Source organism: Manis pentadactyla, chromosome 3, assembly GCF_030020395.1.
Source record: "Manis pentadactyla isolate mManPen7 chromosome 3, mManPen7.hap1, whole genome shotgun sequence".
Lineage (NCBI taxonomy): Eukaryota > Metazoa > Chordata > Mammalia > Pholidota > Manidae > Manis > Manis pentadactyla.
Window position 1 is genome coordinate 93793698 of NC_080021.1, and position 17482 is coordinate 93811179.

At 48.0% G+C, this 17482-nt stretch overlaps 1 long non-coding RNA gene across 2 annotated transcripts in view; it reads left to right on the top strand.

Moving 5' to 3' along the window:
• LOC118915915 (uncharacterized) overlaps positions 1 to 17482 on the top strand; it is a 58862-nt gene that overhangs the window by 9992 nt on the left and 31388 nt on the right. For both annotated transcript variants that reach the window (XR_005026227.2, XR_005026226.2), the window contains exon 2: positions 3822 to 3978. This is a non-coding gene — a long non-coding RNA (uncharacterized LOC118915915). The remainder of the gene's footprint in view (positions 1 to 3821; positions 3979 to 17482) is intronic.

The following is a 17482-nucleotide window of genomic DNA, read 5'->3' on the forward strand; positions in this document are numbered from 1 at the left end:
GATGCACCCCTATGTTTATTGCAGCACTATTTACAATAGCCAAGAATTGGAAGCAACCTAAATGTCCATCAATAGATGAATGGATAAAGAAGATGTGGTACATATACACAATGGAATACTACTCAGCTATAAGAAAAGGGCAAATCCAATCATTTGCAGCAACATGGATGGAGCTGGAGGGTATTATGCTCAGTGAAACAAGCCAAGCGGAGAAAGAGAAATACCAAATGATTTCACTTATCTGTGGAATATAAGAACAAAGGAAAAACTGAAGGAACAAAACAGCAGCAGAATCACAGAACTCAAGAATGGACTAACAGGTACCAAAGGGAAAGGGACTGGGGAGGATGGGTGGGTAGGGAGGGATAAGGGGGGGAGAAGTAGGGGGGTATTAAGATTAACATGCATGGGGGGGTAGGAGAAAAGGGAGGGCTGTACAACACAGAGAAGGCAAGTAGTGATTCTACAACATTTTGCTATGCTGATGGACAGTGACTGTAAAGGGGTTTATAGGGGAGACCTGGTATAGGGGAGAGCCTAGTAAACATAATATTCGTCATGTAAGTGTAGATTAGTGATAGCAAAAAAAAAAAGGGCAGTTCCTGTGTGGTAACCTCCAACGAGTTCTACACAAGGGTATAAAGGGCATATAAAAGTGTAGGCAAAGGGTCTGTTTGTGTTTATACAGAGGATCAAAGCCTAATTGGGCTACCCCGAAAATGAACTAAGATACAATATGAAAAAGAACTTCCAACATCTGCACCCTCTGGAAGACTCATGCCAGAAGATGATCATCAAAAAACCCCAACAAAGATCCACGCACTGCTACAGCTGTAGATGCACTCATCCCACCAGTTCCTGGACCTGCCATGGGAATGAGGAAGGAGATATCTAAGCTGGCCTGTGCATACAGTAAAACAACAAAATTGGACTGGATCTATACTGTTGGAACTCAACCAAGAATTTGGAGAAGTGCAAATTGTAGCGCTCCAAAGTCTTACAACTACAAACTATTTATTGTTAAAAGAACATATGGCATGTGAACAGTCCCCAGGAATGGGTTGTTTTAATTTGTCTGATTTCTCTCAGACTGTTCAAGTTCATTTGGACAATATCCACCATATCATAGATAAGTTTTCACAAATGCCTAAGGTGCCTAACTGGTTTTCTTGGTTTCACTGCAGATGGCTGGTAATTACAGATATGCTTTGGTTATGTAACTATACTCCTATTATGTTAATGTGTGTGTGCAATTTAAGTAGTAGCTTAAAACCTATACATGCTGAAGTTACTCTACAAGAAGATATATCAAAGAAATAATCAATCTTCCCATGTTTTCTTCCGCATGCTACTTCTATAGCTTTTCTTCTTCCTTCCTAATTACAACCCTTAAATAGAATTCGTGCCTCATATCAAATTTACCGAGTATCATAATTCTTCCAAGTGGTAAAGATACCTCAAGACAAATGCTGGGCACAGAAGCCACAGGGCATAAATATGCAAAGAAGTAAAAAGCTAACTTTTTCAAACAATAAGGCTTCTCTCTCACTTACCAACTTCACATTTCCCTGTATGGCCCCGGAAGATGACTGGTTAGCCAGAGACGGGTAAGATTCCTCAAGGGAGGAACAACCTAAGACAGGCACAGTCGCAGGGGGGCCATCAGGTGAGAAATTGGGGATCAACAGAGGTGAGGCTTAGAACCTCACCCCCCCATTCTGAGAGAAATCTTCTGCATACGTGGATGTTTTATTGCCCTTGTCTAGCTTGGATTAACACATAGTCTACAGGCACACACCTGATCATCTACATGTGCTCTCTTACAACACTAAACTATGTTTTCTACCTTTATCTTGTATCTACCTACCACTTGAGCATTTTATTAAAAATAATAATAATAAAGAGAGAAATGTGGTATCCACATATAAATCAAGTATAAAAATCAAATGAGTATTCATATTTGAACTGACTGTTTATAGTTCATAATGCATGAGCAAAACCGAAAGTTTCTGTGATGACTGCCCTTGTACTGTTCACTATGTAACTTATTCATTATGTAAGAATTTGTTCTACATGTAAAAACTTGTTTGTTATGCCTCAGAAGATTGGAGACTGACAAAAATTAGGCTTGGGGTGGAATAATGATTGTGCATTGAGCATTGACTCCCCTATACAGAATTTTATTGTCGTTAACAACCATTTGATCAATAAATATGAGAGATGCCCTCACAAAAAAAAAAAAAAAAAAAAAAAAAAAAGGACAGACTTCCAATGGTAAAATAAATTAGTAACCGGGATGTAATGTATAGCATAAGGAATATAGTCAAGATATTGTAACAGCCTGGTAGGGTGATAGCTGGAACCTAGAATTATGTATATAAATGTTCTACCACTGTGTTGTACACTTGAAACTCATGTAATGTAATACTGTGTGTCAACTACCCTTCAATAAAAAATAATTATTATAAAAAAAAAAAAAAAAAAGTCACTTTATAGAAAATCTAGAAAGATGGCTTTCCTGCTTTGTCAGTAAGAGACCCAGCAGAAAACAGTTGCAAACTCCAGTTAGAATAATCTGAGGAAGACGGCTGGCTAGAAAGGCATACCCAGACTGCGGGGAGCCCCAGGGTACTGCAGTGCACCAAACCTGGCAGGTTCAGAGACCAGAGGAGACAGGGGTGGGGGGAGAGGGGTGATAAAATGGAAGAAGAGAGAGAAGGCTCAGAGGCCCGTAACACTGGGTGAGAGACACGGGGAGACTAACAGAAACAGCAAGGAGGAAGGCAGAATAAATGCCTGCATGGCTCTCTCCTCCCTCTGAGCTCCCACTGGGGCTCCCCATTGCTGGCCCCAGCAGAGAGCAGGAAGTAAGGGAGAGCCCACACAGGCCAGCCTTGGGGCAGGGAGTAGGGTATGCTGGAGGGGTGACCAGAAGGCCTGCACCCAGGCCCCCTGCAGAGCGCCCACATTTCTGTAAAAGGCTCCCCTTAGACAATGGCAAGCCTCCCACCAAGGTGACTAAGTGCCCTTACCCAGAAAGATCTGACGGACACAGGCACAGCCCCAAGTCCTGAAGAGAATTCTAGAGTGACAAGGATGGTTTTAGAATCTGAGAACAATTTGGGCCATTTCTTGGAGATCCAAGATCCTCAGAAACCTAAACCTTGAGGTTGAGAGGTTTGGGCTTATCCCCTTTCCAGAAGACATTCTATGGGACCGTGGGGTTTTCATGGGCCCCTTTTTCTTAAAGCCAAATTGAGAAGGTTCTGTGAGACCAGCCACTTGCCCATGTACCTGGGTGATACCAGTCGAATTTCTTTCTGAGGGCCCTTAGGGGCCCTGAGGATCCCCTTGGCATTTCCTTTACTACACCAGATCCAGAGCCGTAAGTACCACAGGCCCTGTGACTTACAGGGTTCTGCTTCCCCCAAGTCATTTTCCCCTGAAATCACTTTCCTGTCAGCTAGCATTCCACACTCACAGAGCAATGCATCTCACCCAAGGAGACATCCGGATGAGCCCAGTCTATGTGGCATCACACCCAGGCTAATGTGACCCCGGGTGTCCCACACTTCCCTCAAGGCCCCACCAAGTGTGCTTGGCACTGCCCGCCAAGAGAAAGCAGGGTCTGAGTGGGCCATGCATCAACCTTCCTGGGCCAGCATTCAGGTTGGAGCCAAGCACCAACTAGTCACTTCAAAATCAGAAACAGTCCTGCAGGAAAATTAATCAGGCTCGGCTCCAGGTCAGCCAGTTAAAAATGGAATCTGATGCCTCAGAGGCTCACACAGATTGCTTCTGCTAATTAAACATTTTTCCAGAGCTGTCCCAGTTTCCACTGTTGCCGTTGGCCCAAGTTGCTGGCACCCCCTCAGAGCTGTGCCCTGAAAGGCAGCACAGATCAGAGGAGAAGAAAAGGAGTTTCAGAGCAACAGAACAGAGCAGAGGGGTCTGAGTCCATGCACAAAGAAGGAAGAGGTAAGAGACATGGGTGCCTCCAACTCCAAGTCACAGCAGCCCACAAATGCCTGTCCCTCAGGCACACACACACATGCGTGCACACGTGCTGTTGAAGTGCACGGCCTTCCGCCTCTCCCCACACAGAAATGAGCAATCCAGCAGCAGAGTCTTGAGTGTGGTTTTTGTTCCCAGCCTGAAGGAGGTGCAGGAGCAGCTAAAGTTGCTTGGAGAAAGCTAGACAATGTGGGCACAGGTCTCCAGGAGGCAGAAGTCAGAAGTGGCACTTAACCCTTGAGAGTGTGCACACTCCACCCACCTCCCCAACAATCTCATCTCAGAGAAATGTCCACACACACTCTTCCTGCAGGAGGTCAGGAGTTCAGGATTTCCTGACTCATACCTAGGGTTTGGGGCTGGCAAAGGCAGTCCCAGTCTGGGGTATTGGCCCAGCCTTCCTCTCAGCCCCTCTATAGACCCCTGGACTGGAAGCCCTCAGCTCCTCAGGCCTCCCATGGCCATGCCCTCATGCACACCTGAGCTGCCCTTTTAAATGTGGGACCCCTGACCTTTCTCAGAAAAGACTTGGCCCCTCACTGTATGCTCCTTTGGCCCCAACAGCTGCCAGTCCTGGCTGCATGGAAGGCCCAACCCCACTCCAGGCCTGCCTAGTGACATGATGCCTGTGAACACTTGCCCTCTAACTCCAGACCCTTGTCTGTGCACGAGGCCTGTAGGCTGGGCCAGCAGCTTCATGCTCGTTAGCCAAGAGCCCTTGCCCGACCAGCCTAGAAAGCACAGCAAAGCGGGGGCTCCGGTGGGAAGAGGGAATGGAAGAAGACCCCCACAACCCCTGGGTCTCTAGGAAGCGCAACTGAAGAATACTGTGCTAGCAGGTTCCTACAGTGCCCTGCAGCCCAGGGATGTTATGACCCTGGGTTTCCTTGGAGACCCCAATCTAAAATGTCCCCCTCCCCTCCATCCCACCACCCACTGTGTGTAAACCCAATGCTCTGCTGACTTGTCACACATTCCTCCCTTCCAGGTCACCCTGTTTCAGGTGATTTGATGAGCTAGCATGCTTCAGGATTCAGAGGGTCTTACTAGGTTAGTGAGTCAGCTCCAGGCCTAAGGGAGTTGCATTGTCATGGGGATCACCTGGTTCCAAGTGAGACCTGTGAAAACATTTTTTGCATTGTTTTATTTCAAAAGTGATTCGTGACTGTTACAAGCAATTTCTGACTATAAAAATACATGGCATAGGAGGCCAGAGTCCCCTTTCCTGACCCCCTTCGATCCCTTGGTAAAGCCATACATGAATGGCAAACCTGCAGCAGCCTTGGCGGGCCTACAGACTGCATGCTGGGGGCGCTGTACGCTGGGGACTGTGCCCAGGGCTGGGGCCCAAGCAGGTGCTGCCATCAAAGCCTCTCCCAGGGCCAGAGAACCCCAGGGCTGTGTGAGTTCCAGCCCTAGGTCCATCACCCTGCCACCCAGCTGACCTCATGAGGGTGGGAACAGAACCACAAAATCTCAGGAGCCTCCAGAAGAAATGATGGAAGAGCTTGGCCAGGCAATTGGGCCTGATGAAGGAGCTTCCAAGCCCCACCCTGGGGCTCTGAGCTCTCTCAAGGACTCTCCTTGTGGTAGGGCTGGCAGGAGCAGGGCGGACGTGCAGACTCTGCTTGAACATTTCTGATGAGAGGGGAGCACTCCACCTAGCACTGGGAGAAGGTCCTTATAATTAGGAGGTTCTGCCCCACTGTACCCCAGCTGAGCTCCCCTGCATGGGGCACCTGGTGGCATCCGGGGACCCCACCCAGTTCACCACAGTTCCCATCCCACATCAAAAGGGCCTCCTGGAAGTATGAAGACCTCAGTGTCTTTCAGGCCCAACATCTCCAACAGCCACCAGGCCTGCCCTTGGGTTGAGGAACTCCATCAAATGTTTCAACAGCTCACATGTCCTGTATGTGGAGCAGGGGAAGCCAAGGGTAACTCCGATCTTGGCCTTTGGTGTGAAAGTGCCACCAAACAATGCATCAAAGGCAGCTTCTTTCAAAATAGATTCTGTGTTTTTACAATTCCAGAACAAGTTCAACCTTGCATCCCTGGAGATGCCAGCCAAAGGGCCCCACCCTTCCAAGACCTGAAGGCACACAACCCATGCTGGTACTGCACATAAGCCTTCATCACAAGCTCTCTCAAGGCTCCTGCTCCCTTTGGAGAGCCCAGAGGCCAAAGCCCTGGTCGTCCTCCCCCTGGAGGGGCAGGAAGGGTCCAGCCTCAGCCCCAGGTTCTTAGCACAGCGCAGTGAGGGTTGCAGAGAGCTCCTGGTCAAGTTGTCTGCAGAGGTGCTGCCTCCCAGGGACCATCCCACTGCCACCCCTGCTGGTGAAGCATGGGGCATGTGGGCCTGGAAGACTGGAAGGATCTTCAGGAAGGAAGACTGAATGCAGCACCTGCCTGGGGGCCTCCTGAGGGTCCAAGCACAAGTCTTTCCAGGAGCAAGTGGATGCAACTGCAAAGCAGGCTCACCAAGAAGCGAGACAGTCAAGGGCGTCAAGCCAGAGAGATGCTGGAGAGGGTTCCCCCATCAGGACCCTGTGTGTGTGGCAGGGCCTCCCCCAGGGAAGAAATGCACCCCTGGAGCAGGCCAGCTGTAGTGCCTGGGTCAAGGAGGCCACCAGGGACCCACAACCCCACACCCCTGTGTGCATCCTTTTCCTCTGACCTGGAGGAGCCCAGAAGCTGGGAGGGCGGCATCTAAGGCTGGACAGAGCTGGAGCCTGCTCCTACACTTCTCAGGAGCATCTGCTCTTGCCCACCCATGAAATGGGACACCAGGCCCCCACATGGGGAGGAGACTGTGTGCTCCAGCCCCCTGCTTCAGAAGCAGGCTCCTGGCCAGAAGTGAGGAAGAGGTGGCTGTCCTCACCGGGACCAGGAAGGAGCAGCCACCGTTCCGCACTCCCCCATCGAGTCGCCCATCTTCTGTAGAGTCCCTGACACCTTCTCAGGGGATGGCATCTCTGCAGAGCTCTCACAGCAGGTGGGCTGCCTGCCCCCAGGACTTAAAAAATTCACTGTGGGTTGTGTCACACTCATCTTCAAGTCCCCAAGTACCCTCGATAGAGAGAGGGTGTCTGCACAAAGAAGGTACTTCAAAATACTTCCTGAACTGAGCTTCAAACAAGGAGCACACTGTTGGGGACGGCTCTAGTATTTTCTTCTCCATGAATCAACTAGCTGTGTTTCTATTGTTCTTTACTAGTGATGAGGGCTTCCTGTCTGAAATCCTCTCTCGGAGGCAGGAGACTCTTTGGGTTATATGGGGTTGCTCCAGCTCAAGCTTATGGCATGTTTCCATGTGTTCAGGCCAGAAGAAATCACAGATGATACGATCCATAACTCCCCTCCAAGTCTCCCTTATATGGGAAGCTCATCTAGCAGCCATAACTCAGCTTTATGCAGATGTACATTTAATCAAATTGTTCCAGGGGGAATTTCAAGTGTGAACAATACAATCTCCCCATATGAAAAAAATCTATCTCCCTGATCTTTCCCTCCCCCAAGCCCCCACACATAGCTTTTTTCTTACCACACACACACACTGTCTGGAGAGAGAGCCAAGAGTCAGCCCAGAGAGGAAACTGCGAAGACATAGAATGTCTAAATAAAGTCAAGTCTTGTCTGAGAACCTTGCAATCATCATTCAAAGAACATTAAACATGCAGACTCTATATATAAAGCACACCTTCCCCGGTGGCTCAAAAACTCACAGGCAGCAAGGCCTCATCAGCAGGCATGTGCATCTATAAATATCTGTCCTTTAAGCCAGCTTCTAATTTAACTGCAGTGTTGGGGAAAAATGCGAAGAATATTTAAACTTTAAACACTGGCACACAACCAAAACTAACAGGCAGAGTTTAGCCAGGTTTCACCTAAAATCACACTGTTCTTTGCAGAACTTCCCCTTAGTCACTTCAGGTTCTTGTCTGAAACAGACTTGAGTCTTTGCCTCTTTCTCAGCTTTGTGTCCAGTGAGTGTGTGCGAGATAGGGAGAGATCCACATGGGGGGAACAGCCACAGGGTGGGCCATAACAGACTGTTCCTGTCCAGAGATTCTTTGGAAACAAGTTGGAAATGATCTCCTAAGTGATCTGGATGCCTAAAAGAAACATTCTATTTTATTTTAAACAGTCTTACAAATCAAGCAATCAGTCAATGGCTGTTTATAGAGAATGCAGGAAAATTAAACCCTGATATAAAATCCTTCCTTAGGCTTGGTTTAGTCCAGTCCTGTCCACACAGAACTGCTTTCTTATAAAGGGGCAGGGGGGTGGGGGGAGGCAGCGTTGGTTGCGGCTGTCTGCTCCCTTCCTGTTGGCCTGCCTTCCCATCCTGGATACCACATCCCAGCGAGTGGCTCCCAACAAGGGGAAGTCATCATGCTGTCCCCAGGATGGGACACAGAACATCCTTGGTGGCCTCAGAGCAGGACATCTGAACCAGAGGACAACTTCTGTCCCTACTGGGTGAGTTAGACCTGGAAGGGCAGAGGGCAGAATGGGGAATCACAGGCCAGGTGCCACAGACCCCAAGAAGACCCTTCTCAGAACCCCAACTGTTCTGTAAGTCATGAAGGAGGGGTTAGCCCAGGGTCATGGTACACAGTAGTCCACAGAGAGCCAGATGAAGTCTATAATGGGTAAATTCTTCCTTTTAGGCAACCTATTTATTGAGTGTCTGCTGATATGTGACAGTGTGCCTGTGGAAGTCATGAAAATTAACTAAGAGGTCATGCCTTGGGGTTTCCAGAGAACTTTTCTGGGGTCTCACTGTGGTCCCATTACCTCGCCTGGCTTTGCTGACTCATTGCTCTCAGCCGGACATTCGGATGGGGCTGCGTCTTTCTCATTTTGAATCTCCAGCACCCATCGAGGGCCGAGCACAGTGCAGAACTCCATTCATGTTTGTTGGATTAAATAAGTCTGAGTGCTTGTGGTCAGGATTTACAGCCCCACTGCATGGTCAGCACCGGTTCTCAAAGGCGTGAGCCCCCAGAGCAGAGAGCAGAGGAGAGGGGGTATACTTGCTCTGGGGGGATGCCCAAGATGCTCCCCAGAGAAGGTGCTCCAGAGAAAGCACTGAGAGGACTAGAACTGGGACCGGAGATTCAGGTCTAACAGCTAGTGAGGGGAGGGACCAAACAGGGCAGGGCCTGCACTGGACGTACTCGGAGCAGGAACCCATGTCAGGAAGGTGAGTCAGTAGGTGAGTCAGCAGGTGGGCCCACACAGGTACTTAGGAGGCTGGACTTTGCTCAGGAGACAGTGTTCCCTCTCACTTTGTATCAGCACCCCAACCATAAGAGTGAGGTAGCCATGACGCAAGGCACAAGTGTTTAATGCGTGTGGAGTGCAGACTGAATATTTGACACCACATGCCTTCAGTCCTCACAGCCCTCTCTCTACAGGAGAGCCACCATCTCCAGATAAGGAAACTGAGGCACAGAAAGGTCAAGGAAGCTTCCCAAAGGTAATAGCTCAAAGTGGCAGAGCGAGGGTATATGGCCTCTGACCCCCATCCTGACTGACTCCCCCAGTTCATGGTGATTCATGCTGCCCCCTCCTTGCTCCTGGCCATGGCCACCACCCTGTGCTCTGTTCCTAATCTTCCACCCTTTTGACCTCCATGCTGGGTCCATCTGCTCTGCAGCTAGCTCTTAGGGTCAGAGAAAGGGCTGACTGCCACACCCGTGTCTCAGGATACAGTGGCTTATAGGGGTGACTTACTGCTCCTCTGACCAGTCATCAGCCCCTGTCAACAACAGTGCCACCACAGCTTTGCCGTCTGCTTCCTGAGGCCCTCAGGCATCTCAGCACAATCGCTGCTGCTGGTGCGCCCCTGGGGTGGCCAAGACCCCAGCCTGCTGCTCCCAGGGTTCCCAGAGCCCAAGTCTCTGGGGGCCACTGTGGTACATGAAATGCCTCTCCTCACCTCCACGTCTCCCAGGTCCTTCACAAAACACCTGCTTAGCTTCTGCCCGACACATATGTGGGCTCACAAGGTGATTTACAGGACCAGTCGGAGGCTGGCTGCCTGCTGCCTGCCCCCTCTGCCCTGGAAGCCCTTGTGCAGGTGCCTCCCTGCTCCCACACCCCGCGCAAATCCCGCCCACCAACAGCTGAGCGCAGTGGGCCCCCTCCTGATCTAGCCTCCAACAGACCACCCAGCCACCACTGAGACCCCTTATTTATGGGCAAGTCTTCAACATCAATCGACGGCATCTATTTTTCCTCTTCTCTCTTCTTTTCAAACTTTAGTAGACATAGAAGGATAAACTTAAAGCACTTAATTTCCTCTCTACTTAGCATTCTAATAAAAAGATTTGGTCAGAGTTCCATACCAACATTTTTAAGAATGGAATGATGTGTTGTCTAGATTTGCTTTAAAATGTATGGGGACATAAGGGAGATACAGAAGAAGTAAGTTTGGTTGTGAGCTGATCATTGATGATAAGGAAATAGCTAGATAGTCCACAGGGCCAAGTACCACATTCTGTTCACTTTCATATGTGTGTAAAATCTTCCAACAAAAAGCTAAAGACATGAAAATTTTAACACAGTGGTGGGGCACGAAATTCAAATGCAAAGCAGTAACACCATTTGGGGGGTTTCTCTTTTTATTTCAACTCTGTACATAACCTTGGGGACCCCAGGAACCAGGGATGAGTGGGATTTGGCTGGTTGCACATTCCTGGTTAAACAAAACCACACAAGTGGATTGCAGGCTGTGAGGTCAATGCATCCCAGCCATCCCAGGAAGGTGCCCCACAGCCCTGCAGTAGCAGCGCCCTCATCAAAGCTGGGTCTAGACTCTAGCTGGAGTGTCAACACTCCAGCTTCTGAGTCAGTGAAAACCTGACCTCCAGTGCAGTCTACTGCACATCTCAGAGGAGAAACCTCCTGGAGGTGCACTGCCAAGTACAGATGCCAAAAACAGCGGGCTGCTGGAAGGCACTGAGAAATGGTCATGGTTATTCTCTCTTAGGCCTTAAAGTGTCCACCTTCCTCAGAGGAGACAAAGGGACTCCAGAGGCTCCATTCTGAAGGAATGGCAGGCTCCCCAGGGAAGCCAAGCCATCTTAATTCTGCAGCTTTCTGTGGCCCAGGCCCGTTCCTATCCATAAATGTGGGAGGATGGCTCTCAAGAAGGGTGCTGCTGGCCTCATGGCAACTCGGGGTTGAGTCAAGACTGCTCGCCTCTGAGAATGAAGTGACTCCACCATGTTCCATGAGTGCAGCTGTCTGCATCAAGGCCTCCCTCTCCGACCCCAGCCATTCCACCATCTCAGCAGTCGTGGGTGTCTTGTGGTTGTCACAGGTCTCTGGCACAGTGCCAAGCCTGGGTAACAGTACTCCCTGCTCCTGAAGTCTCAGGGTGCCGTCTGTGACTCTGCACCGATTGACCTCACTTCTGCATCCTTCCACCTGGAGAGCTGCTGCCTTCCAGCTCACTGAGGCTGAAAGATGCAGAGAGGAGAAAGCAGCCAGCATGGGGCCCACACCCAGCCTGGCCCAGGTGGCCTCCCCAACAGGGGTGTTGGCTGCAGTAGCTCCATTCACTACCTGCTGTTGCCTTATTCCAGTCCACTGTCATCTACAGCAGGGTCCCCACAGCAGCCTCGAATGGTTGCTTTTGACACCATATGCCACCAGCACTCCATTCAGGTCTCCCTGTGTCCCTGATGCATCCCGAGGCTGACTGAGCACCATCCCCCTGCCATGTCTCAGTGGCCACCTGCACGGCACTTACCTCCTGCCCTGTAATGGCTCCTTTATATCTCTGCTGCTATGCAAGAATGTGCCCTTAAAGTTCATGCACTCACACCTGACCCCCAGGGGATGGTGTCAGGAGGCAAGGCCTCTGGTGGGTGATGAGGTCATGAGAATGAAGCCCCCATGATGGATCAGTGTCCTTATAAAGGAGACTCCAGAGCCCCCTCTGCTCCCCAAGTGAGGAAAAAATGAGAAGATGTGTCTGCGAACCAGGAAGGGGCCTCACCTTGACCCTGGTCCCCAGCCTCCAGAGCCATGAGGGATCAACATCTCTTGTTTTTAAACCCCCTGGTCTATGGTATTCTGTTATGGCAGCCCAAATGGTTCCCAGACTGAACTTGGAGGGCCAGGACTGTGTTTCCTAGCACAATGTCTGGCCCACAGTAAGTACTCAAATAACAGGTCTCAGTGCAGACGGCCAGTGCAGACCACGTGGCCAGTTGAGAGCACCAGCCCAAAAATGGCTTCTCAACAATCCTTATGTTTCCTTCTCTGAAACACTTGAGTGACAGCAACCAAATGGCCTGCCCTTCCTGTGTCTCTGTCCCTCGGGGAGTTGTATCCCCCAAAACATCCTCAAAGTCCCTCTCACCTGGAACATTCCTGTAAAGGAAGAAGAACATCCTGAACAGGTAGTGCCCCATCATCACAACCTTCATGGCCCCAGCTACTGAGGGCTCACCCCACAGGCTAAGGCTGAAGGCCAAGAAGACTGGGACCTGGCAGCTCTCCCTGTGGGTCAGCACTTCCCCATTTCATACAGATGGAATCTCAGTGAAATGAAAGTCAAAGGCAGCCGCCCAGACTTCCTGAAGGGGATGGCTCTGAAGTTGGGCAGATCTGAGTTTAGGCATGATTTCTACCACATATTCTTTCTGTGGCATTTGTGTCATTGTTAAGTGTATATAAGACCTGCTGTATTCGTCAAGTATAAGTACCCCCAAATCTCAGTAACTAAATGCAAGAGACCACTTATGTGTCACTCAGGTAAGCCAGGTGATTGCGTAGTTCACTTGGGTGGTGCTTCTCCACGCTCAGGGACCCAGGTTTCTCCCATACATGTACTCAACTACAGCCCCTCATCCCCCTGCACCCTCTGCACAGGAGCTTTAGGCTAGCCTGCAAGTGTTGTACATTCACTTCAGCCCACATCCAGTGGTTCCTGTCTAAAAATGGGGGCAGGAAGGAAGGGGCGGAAGATGGCGGCGTGAGTAGAGCAGCGGAAATCTCCTCCCAAAACAACATATATCTATGAAAATATAACAAAGACAACCCTTCCTAGAATAAAGACCAGAGGACACAGGACAATATCCAGACCACATCCACACCTGAGAGAACCCAGCGCCTCGCGAAGGGGGTAAGATACAAGCCCCGGCCCCGCGGGAGCCGAGCGCCCCTCCCCCCAGCTCCCGGCGGGAGAAGAGCAGGCAGAGCGGGAGGGAGACGGAGCCCAGGGCTGCCGAACACCCAGCCACAGCCATCCGGGCCAGAGTGCAGGGCCCTCGATACAGGGAAAACAGGGCAGCAAGAACAGTGAGCAGGCACTGGAGGCTGGGCGACAGAGGACATAAGAAAAGCGCGCGACCATTTTTTTTTTTTTTTGCTTTTTTGCTGCTTTGTTTTGGCGAGCGCTTTTTGGAAGTCTTAAAGGGACAGGGACACCAATATTAGGGAAACAGGGCAGAAAGACCGGTGAGCAGAGGCCTGAGGCTGGCACCGGAGAATAAAGAAAAACGAACGACCACCTTTTTTTTTTAATTAAAAAAATTTTTTTTCTTGTTTTTTTTTGTGGTCGTTGTTTTGTTTTGGCGGGTGCTTTTTGGAAGTCTTAAAGGGGCAGGGCGGGCCACTTAATCCAGAGGTAGGGAATCCGGGATCTCTGGGCACCCTAACCCCTGGGCTGCAAGGAGCAGGGAGGCCCCTTACGGAGATAAATAGCCTCCCAGCAGCTCCTGCTCCAACGCGACTCCACCATTTTGGAGTAGCTGCCCGAGCCAGGCCACGCCCACAGCAACAGCGGAGATTAACTCCATAGCAGCCGGGCAGGAAGCAGAAACCCTGTCTGCGCGCAGCTGCGCAGCACAAGCCACTAGAGGCCGCTGTTCTCCCAGGAGAGGAGGGCCACAAACCAACAAGAAAGGAAGTCCTTCCAGCCGTCACTCGTCCCAGTTCTGCAAACTATTCCTATCACCATGAAAAGGCAAAGCTACAGGCAGACAAAGATCACAGAGACAACACCAGAGAAGGAGACAGACCTAACCAGTCTTCCTGACAAAGAATTCAAAATAAGAATCATAAACATGCTGACAGAGATGCAGAGAAACACGCAAGAAAAATGGGATGAAGTCCGGAAAGAGATCACAGATGCCAGAAAGGAGATCGCAGAAATGAAACAAACTCTGGAAGGGTTTATAAGCAGAATGGATAGGATGCAAGAGGCCATTGATGGAATTGAAATCAGAGAACAGGAACGCATAGAAGCTGACATAGAGAGAGACAAAAGGATCTCCAGGAATGAAACAATATTAAGAGAACTGTGTGACCAATCTAAAAGGAGCAATATCCGTATTATAGGGGTCCCAGAAGAAGAAGAGAGAGGCAAAGAGATGGAAAGTATCTTAGAAGAAATAATTGCTGAAAACTTCCCCACACTGGGGGAGGAAGAAATCAAACAGACCACGGAAATACACAGAACCCCCAACAGAAAGGATCCAAGAAGGGCAACACCAAGACACATAATAATTAAAATGGCAAAGATCAAGGACAAGGAAAGAGTGTTAAAGGCAGCTAGAGAGAAAAAGGTCACCTATAAAGGGAAACCCATCAGGCTAACGTCAGATTTCTCAACAGAAACCCTACAGGCCAGAAGAGAATGGCATGATATATTTAATACAATGAAACAGAAGGGCCTTGAACCAAGGATACTGTATCCAGCACGACTATCATTCAAATATGATGGTGGGATTAAACAATTCCCAGACAAACAAAAGCTGAGGGAATTTGCTTTCCACAAACCACCTCTACAGGACATCTTACAGGGACTGCTCTAGATGGGAGCACTCCTAGAAAGAGCACAGCACAAAACACCCAACATATGAAGAATCGAGGAGGAGGAACAAGAAGGGAGAGAAGAAAAGAATCTCCAGACAGTGTATATAACAGCTCAATAAGCGAGCTAAGTTAGGCAGTAAGATACTAAAGAGGCTAACCTTGAACCTTTGGTAACCACGAATTTAAAGCCTGCAATGGCAATAAGTACATATCTTTCAATAGTCACCCTAAATGTTAATGGGTTGAATGCACCAATCAAAAGACACAGAGTAACAGAATGGATAAAAAAGCAAGACCCATCTATATGCTGCTTACAAGAAACTCACCTCAAACCCAAAGACATGCACAGACTAAAAGTCAAGGGATGGAAAAACATATTTCAAGCAAACAACAGTGAGAAGAAAGCAGGGGTTGCAGTACTAATATCAGACAAAATAGACTTCAAAACAAAGAAAGTAACAAGAGATAAAGAAGGACACTACATAATGATAAAGGGCTCAGTCAAACAAGAGGATATAACCATTCTAAATATATATGCACCCAACACAGGAGCACCAGCATATGTGAAACAAATACTAACAGAACTAAAGGGGGATATAGACTGCAATGCATTCATTCTAGGAGACTTCAACACACCACTCACCCCAAAGGATAGATCCACTGGGCAGAAAATAAGTAAGGACACGGAAGCACTGAACAACACAGTAGAGCAGATGGACCTAATAGACATCTATAGAACTCTACATCCAAAAGCAGCGGGATATACATTCTTCTCAAGTGCACATGGAACATTCTCCAGAATAGACCACATACTAGGCCACAAAAAGAGCCTCAGAAAATTCCAAAAGATTGAAATCCTACCAACCAACTTTTCAGACCACAAAGGCATAAAACTAGAAATAAACTGTACAAAGAAAGCAAAGAGGCTCACGAACACATGGAGGCTTAACAACACGCTCCTAAATAATCAATGGATCAATGACCAAATCAAAATGGAGATCCAGCAATATATGGAAACAAATGACAACAACAACACTAAGCCCCAACTTCTGTGGGACACAGCAAAAGCAGTCTTAAGAGGAAAGTATATAGCAATCCAAGCATATTTAAAAAAGGAAGAGCAATCCCAAATGAATGGTCTAATGTCACAATTATCGAAATTGGAAAAAGAAGAACAGATGAGGCCTAAGGTCAGCAGAAGGAGGGACATAATAAAGATCAGAGAAGAAATAAATAAAATTGAGAAGAATAAAACAATAGCAAAAATCAATGAAACCAAGAGCTGGTTCTTCGAGAAAATAAACAAAATAGATAAGCCTCTAGCCAGACTTATTAAGAAGAAAAGAGAGTCAACACAAATCAACAGTATCAGAAACGAGAAAGGAAAAATCACGACGGACCCCACGGAAATGCAAAGAATTATTGGAGAATACTATGAAAACCTATATGCTAACAAGCTGGGAAACCTAGGAGAAATGGACAACTTCCTAGAAAAATATAACCTTCCAAGATTGACCCAGGAAGAAACAGAAAATCTAAACAGACCAATTACCAGCAACGAAATTGAAGAGGTAATCAAAAAACTACCAAAGAACAAAACCCCCGGGCCAGATGGATTTACCTCGGAATTTTATCAGACATACAGGGAAGACATAATACCCATTCTCCTTAAAGTTTTCCAAAAAATAGAGGAGGAGGGGATACTCCCAAACTCATTCTATGAAGCTAACATCACCCTAATACCAAAACCAGGCAAAGACCCCACCAAAAAAGAAAACTACAGACCAATATCCCTGATGAACGTAGATGCAAAAATACTCAACAAAATATTAGCAAACCGAATTCAAAAATACATCAAAAGGATCATACACCATGACCAAGTGGGATTCATTCCAGGGATGCAAGGATGGTACAACATTCGAAAGTCCATCAACATCATCCACCACATCAACAAAAAGAAAGACAAAAACCACATGATCATCTCCATAGATGCTGAAAAAGCATTTGACAAAGTTCAACATCCATTCATGTTAAAAACTCTCAGCAAAATGGGAATAGAGGGCAAGTACCTCAACATAATAAAGGCCATCTATGATAAACCCACAGCCAACATTATATTGAATAGCGAGAAGCTGAAAGCATTTCCTCTGAGATCGGGAACTAGACAGGGATGCCCACTCTCTCCACTGTTATTTAACATAGTACTGGAGGTCCTAGCCACGGCAATCAGACAAAATAAAGAAATACAAGGAATCCAGATTGGTAAAGAAGAAGTTAAACTGTCACTATTTGCAGATGACATGATACTGTACATAAAAAACCCTAAAGACTCCACCCCAAAACTACTAGAACTGATATCGGAATACAGCAAAGTTGCAGGATACAAAATCAACACACAGAAATCTGTGGCTTTCCTATATACTAACAATGAACCAACAGAGAGAGAAATCAGGAAAACAACTCCATTCACAATTGCATCAAAAAAAATAAAATACCTAGGAATAAACCTAACCAAAGAAGTGAAAGACTTATACTCTGAAAACTACAAGTCACTCTTAAGAGAAATTAAAGGGGACACTAACAGATGGAAACTCATCCCATGCTCGTGGCTAGGAAGAATTAATATCGT